Source organism: Apteryx mantelli, chromosome 1 (genome assembly GCF_036417845.1).
Source record: "Apteryx mantelli isolate bAptMan1 chromosome 1, bAptMan1.hap1, whole genome shotgun sequence".
Taxonomy (NCBI): domain Eukaryota; kingdom Metazoa; phylum Chordata; class Aves; order Apterygiformes; family Apterygidae; genus Apteryx; species Apteryx mantelli.
In genome coordinates this window covers 218477384-218491797 of record NC_089978.1, presented here as the reverse complement: position 1 = coordinate 218491797, position 14414 = coordinate 218477384, and positions in this window count along the sequence as shown.

The following is a 14414-nucleotide window of genomic DNA, read 5'->3' as shown; positions in this document are numbered from 1 at the left end:
GTTAACTTTCTGTATGATCTTGAGCAACACTTTAAGGCCTTTGGTATTATACAGTAAAACAAATTCATCTAATATGAATCAGCATGGATTTGCTTGTAAAAGTCAAATAATTCAAATGAAATGCTGTGAAAATGCACTGATAACTGATTTAGTGCGATCTGAATTTAGCGTGAAATACGACTTGGCTTTAGGCAAGGTGATTTATTTATGACTCTTATTTCAACAAATACTGCTGTTCTGAGTTACTGGCTGCTACTCGCTGTAAGCATTTCCTGAGGGTTACAGATGGGTTTTTGTGTCTTCTAACTAGCTGTTCTCCTGCCTTTTCCTCTGTAATAGCAACTTCTGAGCTTCTGATGTGATGAATTTGGGGCTTGATAAAATTTGTCATTTATCGACCGCAGGAATTGGGTCAGCTTAGGCCTGTGTATTTACAAAGCAAAATGCTTATCTTGCCCACTGACATAGGAATAACCTGCTCTGTTTTCTTGTATGCTTTTGCCTTTTTGCTTTCTTTAGGCTTTTGTCTATATCCATTCCATTTAAATTTCTCTTGAAATCTTGCTTTATCTAGGGATCTTCCAATTGCTGAGAATTGCTTTACTGGCCACTTTTGTACTATTTAGTTCTAAAAAATCATTATGGTTGACAATTTGTGGGCAAAGTTAACCCTGGAAGTGTCTGAGAGATGGCATGTTGATTTAATATTTTGTGTAGGAGAAGGGCCGATTCTATAAACAAAACATTTGTTTGTACTATGCAGTCACTAAAATGGTTTACCTCCTTCTAAAGTCTTAGCAGGCGTAAGTTGCTTTAGCTTCATCTCCTACAAGCAGATGGTTTTGGTGGGTGCTGTACAAACACATTATGCTGGGGCCTGTTTATAAGCAGTTGTCCTCTAGGTGCTGCCACAGTAAGCGTTCTAAACACATACACAGATGAAGAAACCTGAAAAAGGATCAGAGGTACCAGCTGTAAGGTCCTTCACCAAGGCTTACCTGTAACAAATAATGTAGTTAGTAGCAAGGGTTTTTTTCTGCTTGGTTGGTTATTTCTGCAAATGCCAATTCTTCCCCTTTGCCTGTGCTGACCTGTTGGCACAGACTTTCTCAGGTAAGGCTGTATCTTGCATGCCTTTAAAAATTTGGCTCCAAATTCACTACTGTATTTCCTACTTTCACTGGAAACTGTTATTACAGACTTTTTTCTGTTTCTTGTAATTTCTCAAATTACCTTTTGCTTAACATCTCCAGCTCTTACTGTTTAAGCATGCCTTATTTCCTCCCCTGGTTCATCAGCACCCTCTCAGAAGGCTCAGCAGCACTTATTTTGAATTCTCAATTATAGCTGCAGAGTTCAACTATGCAAAGACAGACAAGTGCAAGTAGAAGTCACGCACCCACCTCTTTGTAAGGTATGTTGTAAACAGACAACTTCATAACTGTGGTCTGAAGCAATAACTTTTTGTTTCTCTTTTTGGGCGATGCCTTAAAAGCTCATGATTACAGAAAATGAAGGGGGTGGTGGCCTGTCAAGATTAAGATATGTGCTTGCCTTACATATCTTCGCTTAAGTACAGTATTGGTTATACTGCTTCAGATGAAGTGTTCGGTGTTTTTCAGGCTTGATTTCCTAATGCTGAGCTTTAATTCCATGTTTTTAAGTACCCTTGTAAATACTCTGATGTTCTGACATGCTGAATAGGTGACTCCTCTCAGGCTAAATATGAACTGTTTATTACTTCCAGGAATCTAGACTAGATGCCTGCTTAAGGGGGATTTGGCAGTGCCCTGAAGCTAACAACGAGCTGGGAGAGACGTGTAGGACATGTCAGCCTGGAGCTGAAAGAGGTGTCCTTAGTGCATTATCAAACCTGAAGTCTTAAGAACATGGATTTGTACAGTGGCATAACCATTTGCTGTCTTATTCTTTTCCTAACTCATAACACTCTGGTTGCTTTTTTTAAAGTAGAGAAGTATTGACTTGATGTTTTCGTAGCTGTCATAACCCCAAGGTCTCATTCTTGGGTGGTAACAGCTATTTCAGAGCCTTATGTGCATAGATTATGATTTTTTTCTTTTTTCCCTTATGTGCGCTGTTTTGCATTTACCTATATTGAATTTCAACTGCCGGTTTTATCACTTGCCCACTCACTACCAGACTCAAGAAATCTGATGAGCTGGAGCTCACAAGAAATGTGGGGCTTTTTTTAGCATTATTATTGTCAAAATCTAAGCTTGCTGTGCTAATATGTGAAAGGTGAGACTTGTGGCCTTAAAAAACTTGATGTCTAAATAGGAGGGAGACAGGTACGGAAAGTGACTTACCCAAACTCATGCAGAAGACTGGCAGAGCTGGGGTTATACCCTACTGCCCTATACTTGCAACTATGCAACCAAAACCCAAATTCCTTCTGGAGGAATTGCTTTTTATAGTAATGACAAAAAGGTAAGCACCCTTCTGTGTAGAAGAAAATATGCCGTGTAAACTAGCATAGTTTTCATGAAGATAGAAGAAAATACAGAAGGCTTCAACAATGTTCTTAAAGATGCTTCTTTCTCCCCAAGCAGGAGTCTAATGAAGGAGTACTTTCAGTCCTTACAGCAGTTAGTGCAAGAATAGTCCCCTAACAAGACTTTATATATATCCCATGTTAAATGAGGGCACTAAATCATTTTCAGATCATTTCCACTAGAAACAAGTTAGACTTTCTGATGAGCTGTTTCCTTAATTACACACAGTTCATCAAAAGAACATGCTTTGTACTTCTGGAGCAGGTTTCCTCTGAGACAGAGCCATGATATGCAAATAGTTGTTGATTTTACAGAGAAGGAAACTGAGATAAGCCATGCACCAGCAGAGTCTTGGCAGCTGCCACGGGAATGTAGACCACAGGAACAGGAGGCTGGAATTCCAGATTCTGGTTCTTCAGCTTCATTCTGCGAGTAACTTTGCCTGTATGTTATGCCAGTCTGTGTGAACGGGTGAGTTGCAGCTTGCAGCAAATTGGAAATTATTAATGATTTTTTTTTTTTAAACAGATGGAAAAAATAACGTTTTTGCTGCCTCTTTCTGCCAGATGCAGTAATAAGATGTTGACTTTTATGAGTATAGCACTTAAAATAGTTCCCTGCTTTTTCCACTACTGAAAGTACCAAGAGGCACAGCCAGCTTCAGTTCACTGTGAAGAGCAATGTACCATCTGTATCCGAGAAGTTTATACTTTCCTTTTGGATATGGAAAATCATAGTCTTAATATTACCAGTCCGTCAAACCAGGCCTTTCATTACTTTTAATTTCCAGAATCTTAAAAATAAATGAAAATCCTCTTAAAATTGGAAGAGAGCAAGAGTATGCATACAGCCGCCGGCTGCTTACAGATGCGTCTAACATCGATAACATATTAACGGGCAAAACTTCCCCCAGGAACCCTTTCCCTACCAGGTACAAGGCTGCATCTCCGCTCTTCCCCTTATAGCAGCAAAAGCTGCTTGCAATTGCAGAGCAATGAGTTGTCGCTTACAGGCACCTACTGTGCTAATAACTGCAGGACAGTGTGGTAATGGATTGGACTCGGAGTTTATACCTTCGGGTGATGAGGCACTTGTCCTGAAAAGAGGAATGGGGATTGATAGCATCAGCTTTGAACCCTGTCTCTTAATTTGGCATTAGCAAAGGAATGAGAACATACAGCCTGTCTGCAGCTGGAAGGTTTACTGGCTTCTTTGAGAACTCCCGTGTTTTTTCAGGTGCTGGTTGGATTTCTAAACCTTATTTTTGCATTTCCACATGCAAAGAGAACCTATTTTGGGAGAGACAGGCATCACGACGGATGGTCACACCATCATTTCTAGATTCACCCACTGGTCAGACTCCAGCTACTGCCTGGTAGCAGACAGCATCTGAATTCGGGCTTCTCCACAGAGTCGGAGAAAAGAATTTAGCTTTTGCTATATTCTGGATCTGTCAGCTAGGAGATTTGGCTTTCTCTTGTGCCAGGCTGCAGAAGAGGTAGGTTTTTCATAGATGGGTTTGGGGTTTTGGGTTTTTTTTTTTTTTTGGTTGGGTGTTTTTTGTTGTATCCTATAGGCAGTACTTCTAATAAATGACTTCTTCCCTCTTTTTCTGTGATGCTGAAGATTTTATTCTAGTTGTAGAGTTGTTGAAGTGCCATTGCAGGGCCTTTATCCTCTGATCAGTTTGGCTTATGTGAAATGTTTTTCTCACTTCCTCAGGACCTGCCCTCTGTGACTCACAGGCTGCCCTCTCCTTTTAAACCTTGTATGGACTTCCAGAAATGTGGAGGCTTTGGGGTTAGTGCCAGGTTAAAACCATCAACGGTGAGACACTGATGGGCAGCAGGTACCAACTGCTTGACCTCTCGAAACAACAGGTCTTACTGCTCCTGGGCATTTTTCACCTGTTTTCTCCTGTTGGAAACTCTTCATTTGTGGTATTCTGGTCTCTTCAGTAGCCTGCTTGTGTCACTCACCCATATACTTTCCTAAAAATGGAAATGATGGTTCTAGCTCAGCATACAGAACTCGGTAGAGAGCTCATTAAAGAGAAGCAACATGATTCCTGTCTCTCCCTCCTTAGAGCGTGTTCCTCCAAAGTGCAACAGAGACAACAGAATAAAGGACGCTGCTCTCCAGGACTTGAGCACTTGTTTCCCTCAAATCCCATGCACCAGATCCAGATGTTTTGGGAGCTCATCTTAAAGTGTGAATACATTATTCTATGTTGGTTTGTACTGCGGTGGTGCCAGGGCCCAGGCACGGGTCAGCCTGGAGCTGTGGAACAAAAAAGCAGTTTCTGCAGGACATTGCTCCCGAAACAGTACTGGCTTCTAGCTATCAATTTTAAAGTGATTTTTGTGAAGTCCAGCTGGAGTTGGTAAGGCGTCTCTTGGAGGGCTGCATGACACCTGATTAGGTGTTTGATATGTGAACCGCATCTCTGCTGTCCTGTGGCTTGGAACTGCGTCTCAGGCACCGGTGCCTGAAATCACCAGTGATGTCGTTTAGTAGATAAATACATCTGGTGTTTGTTTTTTCTAGATGTTGGCCTGCTGCAGTATTCTGGAGAAACAACTGTTTGACCTGAGGAGGAAAGAGTGCTAGCTCTAGTGCTGAGAGTAATGGATGAGACACATTTGTGGGCATTTTGAGGGGCTGATTGATTGAATAACTGGTCTTTGTGTGAGAGAGAGGAGACAAATCTCATGAAAAGTCTATCCATGCCTACTGGGCATTTTCAGAATGGGCTTAAAAATGAACCTTTTCCTCAAAGGACTGTGGTGACATTTTATACATCACAGAGGGGGAGGTTCAAGGATGCAAAAACTGGCAATTACATTAGTTCCTTATAATGTCAACCAGCTTCAGGGCCTGATGGCCTTAAACCCTGGAGAGCTCTAGACTTTATCATGGTTATTTTATGTCTCTGTCAGGAGCAACAAATGATTAGCTGCTACTTTTTTTGTTTCCTTACCACCAAAGGATCTGCGAATCCCGTCTTTAAACGAGCACTTATGATGGTCATATCCCCTTTGTCTTTCCCCAGGCCGCTGTGTTAGATGCACTGTGTCTTGAATGTTCAGAGTGATTTTTATGGGCTGTTTATTGCAAAATTCTTTTGAGTTATTCAAGTTGCAACTCAGCAAGCTTGTGGAGAGGAGGAGAAAGGGGAGTAATGTCTGCAGGGCTTTTGACTACTGAAAAAGTGGTGGGTGAAGCTCAGAGTTGTCCACTCTTCTGCCCTTCAAGAGATATATGCAGAGGACAAAGTTCATGTCCATACACCCATACTTGAGGGATTACCCCAAACCCAGCAGTAGCTCACAATAAATGAGATGCCAAACATGATCCTGTTGTGCCTCTTTAGTGATCTTGCTAGCTGTCTGTGCCAGGTGGGACTGGGCATTGCTCATGTTTTACTGTATGCGAGAGCAAAAATACAGCTTCCCATGTCAGTTAGAAAAGTTATTAAGAACGGGGGAAAAATGGACATTGAGGTGGAAAAGTTGAAACACAAGCAAGATCAGAGTAGATGAAAGCCAAAGAAAACAAAATGGTTAATTGCAGAAGGGATAGCATGCACATTTCTGCAAGTTTTTCCTCTCATATCTGCTTTCTCCATTTTCTGCTCCCTGCTGAGGTTGTGATTGCGGCTTTATAGCATTTCCTTTATCGTCCTTCTCTTCTGAGCATCGGAAATAGGGAAATCCCAAAGCATGTGGCTTCGTACCGTGTTTCTCTCCTGTCAGTGTAGGAATGTAAGAGCAAAGCGCTACATCAGCTGCCAACAGTCCTGGCTTTGTTCCCTCTGCTGCTTGTCACCAAGCAGCTTTAAGACACCCTAAACGTGTGAGCAGCCAGGGACGAGGGTTGAAGCCGCTCCCGCGGGGCCGGGTTCCTTGCATGGGACGCCCTGCCGCCCCTCTTTGGTAGGTCTGAATTGATTGTCTCCAGCAATCACAGCATGCTCTCTGCAGCGCTGCATCTGGTTTACAGTGCAAACCAGCCGACCTCGGTGATGGCTAAAGCAGGCACCAGAGATTTTGCAAGGATGCTTTAAACGGCACGTGCTTTACTTGCTGATGAAGTACCTCAGATCTATAGAGAACGAGCTGTTTCCCAGAAAGAAAACTACCCTTTCCTGCTGCTCTTAGAAAGATCTTAGCCTGTCTATCTCTTCTCTTCTGCTCCTCATTCCTTGGGGCAGGAACACTTTGTTCTTTCCAAAGCAGTTTTTAAGCCTTTTGCCACTTCGTAACTCTTCAGTTGTTTTAACTCTCCCGGTCTCTAAGGTGTGATCTCCAACCTCCATTTGAGAGTTAATAGCAATTCAACAACTCGGGAATCCATGTGGTCCTGCCAAGACAAAGGTCTTCAACTCATCACAGGTTTCTCCGCCTTTTGCCGCGGGCAGAAAGCTGGGTAGCTTTTTTGGACTTTGCTGCCTCAAACTTGTAAAACTTGCATAGCAACTGTGAGCCAAAACTCAAATGATACTCTAGCAAAACATGCAAAACCGCTCCAGCACATGCTTCTCCTGCGAGGAGTGGAAGAGAAAATGGGTGGGTTTTGTGTCATTTGAGGCGCTTGAGGACAGTGCTGAGGTTGTGTAACCACCATGAGCGCAGGGTCATCACTAGGAGAGAGTATGGGCTGGAACAATTCCCAGTGACTCTTCTTCCCTCTTTGTAGGAGGGAATGATACTGTCACCAGCAATCTACAGGAAAAGGCCTTGCTGGGGAAGTAATCATCTGAAAATGATCCCAAACCAGGATCCAGATGTTTGCTTTGAGCACAGATTTAAGAGGAAGGCCTGGGAGGGTGCAGTCTGTCTCCCTTTGCCACCACACCAGTTAAAGCTCTGCACATCATCCCATATAACATGACGGTTGCTTTTGCGGATACAGCCCCCAAAGTATCGAGTTCACCCGCACGGGTGCAGCTCTTCAAAGGCCATCAGCAAGTCAGGAATTTAGAGTTAATACAGAAACAAAAGTCCCGAAAACAGGGCCAGCCCCCACAGTGCTATTCACATGTTTTCTCCCCCGATCTTCATTTGGCTTTCCATCTGATCATTTCAAAATGTTTTGCTTGGTTTTATTTCTATCTAGCAGGCTGCTTTACTTATCAGCAAAGTCTCATGGTCTTTGTTTTTGGTGCTGTGCTTTTACAGGCAAAGCTCAGGGAGTGTAAAAGCCAGGAAGCTTTTTATATTAAAAAATCATGACTTTGGCATCAATAAAATCAATACGTACATTATTTTCTGATTTAAAAAAAAAAAGAAAAAAGATTTAACTCCGCGGCAAGAGTTCACCTCGCAGAATCACCAAGCCTGGAGTATGTAATATGAAACAGAATTGATTTCCAATTATTTGTCATCCATGATGCATCGGAAGAAGGACGGAGATGTTTTTGCTGAATGTGACGCTTTCTCTTCAGTGCCAGAGATGTGTGTTGTGGCAGTTCAAAGCCACGGAAATGAAGAGGAAGGTTCCCCGAGACCGGAGGATGAGCTAGCTGCATGGGAGGTGCAAAATTGCATTTAGAAACCTGCTCGTGTAGGCAGCTGCGGAGATGGGGAAAAAAGCCACTAAGGCAATCAACAGAGGGTGGTGCTGCTGCAATAGATACAGTCTGTGGATCACTCATGGGAAATGCTGTCGGGCTCCTCGTATGGCTCCTGGGCCTTTCTCTCCAAAACCCAGCAGCTGATCACGGTGAATGAAACAAGACCAGGATCCGGAGCACCTGGTCCGAAGTTTTTGACTTGCATCTCTCTAATTCAGTTTTGTCTCGATGCCTTTATAGAGCACCTAATCTTTGTGGTATGAAGATGCCAGCTCTAATACCAGAGGTCAGCAAAAGTAATCTGTCTAGGTCAGGCTGCAGTGCCTGTGAGGGCTGGCTGGAAAGTTTCCAAAAGCTGATCGTTTCCAATCCGTGCTTCATCTTAAGCCGTGATGACCCTGCTGTGTTGCCTGGTGTCCCAGCAGAAAGCATTGCTCTTGCTAGTGAAAGACCACTTTGCCTTATGCTAACGTTGCAAGGCTAAAGCATGAGGCTTGTTATCAGCACACTGGGAGAGCTTGCTGTGTGAAACGGAGCTGGATACCAGGTGTCACTGGTTATGATGTGGAGTTTAAGCGTGGGATAATTAGCAAAGGCCTTGAAAACGTGGGCACAGGCTGAAAACGGAGGCCTCGGGGCTATAAACAACTCCCTGATGGTCAGCTGCTGGTCACTGAAGAAATGCAACCTTGAGAGCTGGGAGAGAGTGGTTTAAGCACAACAGCAGCTAAGCAAGAAAACAGCTGAGCAATGGGATAAGGTACCTGACCCGGTCCGGGAAAGCAGCACCCTCAAGCCACAGGTAATCCACGGAGCGAAGGCCAGAGACTAAGAACCTGCCTAGAGACTCAAACATCTTATCAAAGGATAAAATAGAACTGGATAAAATAGGAAGATGTAAGCGTAATCCATCACGTAAGCGCATCCCATGATGCATGCAGCACCAGCAACTACGAGCACGCTTGTCTCTTTTGGTTTTGAGCTGCACGAGCAGTTTAAAATGTTATAAATGTTTTAAATGAGCTGCTCACGTTATTATTTGTTCGTAGGGTACAGACCTTGGAGCGAAGGCGATTCCCACGACTGGTGTCTCAGGCTGAAGCTTGGCTCCCGCCCAGGAAAAACTCTGCCATCCCTGGCTTACAGGCTGTTGCCCTGCGTTATCTTACCGTGCTCCTGGCTGTAAGTGAGATCAGTTCAATAGTGATTTCCTGGCTGAGCAGTCGCTGATGTAAAATCCATTCCCCCTTTTAGAGCCAGGCAAAAGGTGAAGACTTCTCTGCTTCTCCATGCCCTTTGATAGAAAGCGTGGTTGCGCAAACCTATTGATTCAATGCAAGATGCAAAAGGCAAGTTACACCTCCAGGTTGGGCAAAGACTTTTCTGGGATTGAGGATGAAGCTCGGGGTTAAGGATGAAGCTCAGCTCATTCCCTTGTGCAAGGCCATGGAGGTCATGGCTTGGCACACCATCCCCTCCCTGGGGTTTAGCACACGTGGAGCCTTTCCCAGACGTCGCTTTTGAAGAAGGATGAAACTTTCCAAGCTGTTAAAGGCCATGGTCCTGGTGTCATTTGCTGGCAAAATCCTTGTTGGTTTTCAGTGTGAAGAGCTTTCAGAAGTTTCTCTTTTCATCGTGGGTCCCAGGAAGCTCAGGCTGCCTCTCCAGCCACCTTCCCTGTGCCTGTACAGCCTTCCTGCACCACAGCTGTTTCCTCAGGCCTAGCCGCTAGCACTGTCTTTTAGCCAAAACCAGGTTTTAAACCTAGTGCAAAGATAAAAGGTCACTGCCTGCTCACTGGGTTAGTTTTAACCAAGTAATCCCCCCCAAATATTAATGGTCATTAAATCATTTTGTTGATTCCTTCAGAGACAACTTCTTACATGCCCTGGTGATGGCGAACATCACTGCTCTGTGCGCGTCTTGCGGCATGGGAAACCAGCGCCTGGAAAGAGCTCAAGAAACCATCTAGACCATCCCTCAGCCCCGAGGCAGCTCTGGCTAAACCGTTCCCAATGCATTTGTCTAACCTGTTCCTAAAAACCCTGAGAGATGTTGATCTACCAGCCTTCCTCTGCCTGGACAGCGTGGCTTGGCTTGGTGCTTAGCCAGGAGGGCTTTCCTGGTCTGAACTGTATTTCATTTGGTTTAACCTAAATCCATTCCAGGGACCAGCTTGCTGATGGGTGGGAGGGGGGTTATTATTATTTTAATGCTGTTCTTTCTAGATCCCATATAGACATGTCCTTGAACAGTGGGTGAGGGATTAAAATTTTAGTGCACACGAATGTGCACTGTTTCTAGTCTCCCCTTTTTATTTTAACCGGCACCACTTAGATGCCCGAGGCACTTTCCGTGGGCAAATATTAGCATCTAATACAGGGAACTAAGCAACGACATGATTTAACTCCTACGATAGCCTTGGCTGTAGCTTGTAAGCTGCTTTCTAGAGATTGCCTACGGGGGAAAAAAAGGGGCAGAGCAGTCTGCTGGGTGTCAGGGTGTCTCAAGAAGGGGAGCTCTCCCCAGGGTGCAGCAGTGCTGGGGAGCGGACGCTCGAGGGCCGGGGACGGTCCCTGTCCTTGCTGCCCTCGGATGCATGCATGCAACGGATGCACATGTGCACCGGGTGGGAGGTTTTGGGGGCTGGCCAGCCTGCGGGGGAGTGGGATGTTGGTGGTATCTCTGCTCAGCCCATGCCTGCAGAGCGTGTCCCAGCATCTCCTAGCTGCCCAGCATCAGTGCTAGCTCCAATACTGGCTTTTGGTGCCTGCAGAGGTGAGTTGGATGCTACAAGGGTGCATTCAGTAAATGCATCCTGAGCAGCATCATGTTAGTATATGAGACACATTTAAAACATCCTAAAACTCAGCTTCAGTCTTTGCACTGCCCCTGGCAGCAGGGCCAGCTCAGAAATGAGAGGAAAGTGTGTCATGGTGGCAATAAACTGGCTTCCCAAAGTGCTTTCCACTTACTCCGCTTGGGTGCAGGTGGCAGCAGCCCACAGCCATGGGTTTTTCTTTCAACAAGTCCAGTGTGGAGTGGCCTACAAAAAGGCCCACAGGGGAAAAAATGGCTCATTTTCTTCTGAGATCCTTCTAGCTCAAAGCACAGAGCAACTGGAACAAACCCCAATTACCAAGCAGACGTTCTCATACTTTTAGGATGATTTCTTAGGGACCAGATCCAATAAAGGACTTAGTTGTAAGCCTCTCCCATAGAATAGCAGCTGGGTCCTGGGCCATTGGGACACAGGAGCAGTCGGTGCTTCAGCCTGCACCACTGCTGAGCAGGTGCCTCGAAATGGTGCTGGAGCAGCCCTCCATCTGCTCGGCTCCCACGGGGCTGGATGCTCTCCTGGGCTTAATCAGTCTTTGCACCGTGCTGGCGAAGGGAGTGGCAAAACCTCTCTGCTTCCCCAGCCCTCCTGCAAGGTGGAGGTGGGTGTCTGAATCCAATGCCCATGAGAGGTCTGAACCCAGGTTAAGGTTTCTTGGGAAACCTCGACCTCATATAGCACCTGGTGTCAACCTCAGCTGCCTTGGGCGAGCTCTGAGATGCTCCTACTGGGATGTTTCTGGAGCCGAACCGCTGGTGTCCAGCAGAGAGTAAGGTCAAAGAGAAAAGCAGGTGATGACTTAAGCATCCTCCAGGCCACACAGACAGTGAGCAGGAGGTTAGGGAAGACATGTTTGGATGTGAGCATCCAAATATGGATTTTGATGGACATGATGCCCAGGTTCCTTCTTGGATCTAAGCCGAAGTATATCCCATTATATGCCTTTTGTCAAGCTCTGGCAGCACATGCTTCAAGACATAAATTGCTGATCATCTTTTATTCTGGGCAATGCAACTGTAAAAATCCCTTTTGAGGCTTTTACAGAGATTTGGAGACTCATCATTTCTAGGAGCAGCCTCCATTGTGCTGAATACAGCAGTGGCTTAGACCAAGGCTCCCATTCTTGCCTGGGGTGAATAAACAGAGCTTATGTGTGTTAGACTTGTTAGACAGAGGGAAGGAGGCCAGCAATCGGGGGAAAAAATTGCTTTATCAGCATGATAACATTATATTTTCTCCTGGTGCTCCCTTTGATGCCCTGAGGACCCAGGACGCCCAGGGACGCAGTGTTAGGTCAAGCCCTGGTCCCTCGTCCCAGCGCACGCTCCCAGCTCTGCACAGACCCAGCTGCCTGCCCTGGAGCTGTCAGCAAAATGCAACCGCTTAAATCTGGTGTTTGGCTGGGGGCCCTTTGCCAACCCTCGAGGAAGATGCCAGCCCTGTGGCCGTCCTCATCCACCCAGGGCCGGAGCCAGCACTGGGACCCTCACGGGCCGGTACTGGCACCTGAGCGCAGCTCTGCCCCATCCGGCTCCCCGAGCAAGTCGAGGCAGTGCCTGGCTCTCCTCCCTCTCCCTTTAATTGCTCCCCATTGCATACCAGAACCCGGCTTGGTGTGCCGAAACACCTGACACGCGGTGGCCCCTTTCAACACTGCGGCACAGCCCGGGTGGCTGCAAGAAGCCAGGCCCATGCGGTGCAAGAGCTTGGGCACGGACTGGGGCTCAGGAGCTTCTGGGTGAATAAAGCAAGATGTGGAAGGAGCCTGAAGGACACGCAAGAGGATTTGCAGGCAGCAGAGTTAGCATCCAGGCTTGCTGAACTGCCTCCAGAAAGCTTCGGGTGCTTCTGCTGCAAAGCACCGTGAAAGCCAGGTTGCTGTCGTGCTGCCCCCGCCTCAGGCGCTGCCCGGGTGTTCCTCTCCAGCGTGCTGGTGGCAGGCCGCGTGGAGCAAACGAGGACTGTCCTTTGCCTGCTAGGCTATGTCCAGTGGTGAAACGCAGACATCTAGCTCTGCTGGCTTGAACCTTCCCAGCCTAAGGCCCTTTAGTTGCCAAAAAGCCTAGTAAAATCAGGACAATACCAGTTTTTGATGGTTTGCCCCAATAAAATGGTCACCTGCCCAATTTGCCTGTGCAGAGATCTTCTGGTCCCAGCCCCAACGCGTCCTGCCTCCAGCCTGGAATGGGGCAGAAACTCATTCCTGGTCCCAGTTTCCAGAAGGATCCCTGGGACTCCTAAAGGGCCTTTGCTCCACGTGGGCTGATTCAAAGCCAAGACTAGTTGTTAAGTCCTCCAAAGAGGGGGCTTTTAGGGACATCCCAGTGACCAGGACCAAGAAGGAGGCTACAGCTCCCCATAAGAGAGTTGGGGAGCAATTTGTGGGAGTGTTCCTCAGCCACTGACTTAAATAGGTTTCGGGGCAGAGAGAGGTTAAGCCAACCTGGCAGACCCTGCTCTGGAGTGGATGAGAAGTGCTCACGCTGTCCATCTCAGCGGTCCTGATGGGCTGGAGCCTGCAGAAGATGGGCAAGGAGGCCTTATACCCCCATGGCCACTCATGCAGTGACGGTTTGCTGAAGGTCTTGGTGGCTCTAGAAGGCAGGAGCAGCTCTGCTGTCATTTGGCCAAAGGCAGACACAGCAGAGGGCTTATGATACCATTACCCCTGAGATGGAAGGACCAACTCTGCAGAGCTTAGAGAGTTTCTTTTGAACCAGCTCCAAGCCAGTATCTCTCTGTACCTCTGGACAGGGCAGTAAAGGAACCGCAATAAAAACAAATAACTTTCCCAGCTCATAACGCTCCACTTTCACTTCCTGCAGCAACCTGAGCTGCAGGTTGAATTTTAGCCATTAAGCTTCACAAGCCCACAAAACTCTGGGCTCAGCTTGCCGTCGAGCCCTGGCTCGTCCCAGCCTTGTGTGCGCTGCCCTGCCTCCCCTCCCCGCTGCGATACCTGCAGAGGGGATTTGTGCTTCTCCAGCGTGGAATTTGCACTTCCCTGGCATGCAGGTTGGCACAGCAAGATCCAAATCTCTGCTTGCCTTGGCTGTGCAAGGACAGCCGGGAGATGCAAAGTGGGGGATCCGCGCCGTTATCCCCTTATCCCACCTACGTCCACCACATGACGCCCAGCGCTTTACTGGTCCTACCAGTAAAAAACAAAGCAAAACAGGGTCCCCAGCGCCACATCTCCCTCGCTAGGGCCATCAGCTCCCTGTCCTGGCCCTCTTCCCCCTCCCTGCCAGCCTTGTTGCCATCGGGCGGCGAAGGGTTAAAACCTGCCGAAATTGCAAGAACTTCCTCCTTTCGGCAGCGCCTGCCTCCAAATGACGCCGATTTCTGCCGGGCTTTGCCCAAATACGTCCGTTTCCTTCTAAAGAAGACGGGGGAGGAAGGAGGGGGGGGGGGGAGAAAAAAAGCGAAGAGCAAGAAATCGGCCCCGGGAGGGGAGACCGCGACTGCGGAGCCCAGGCGTCCGAGC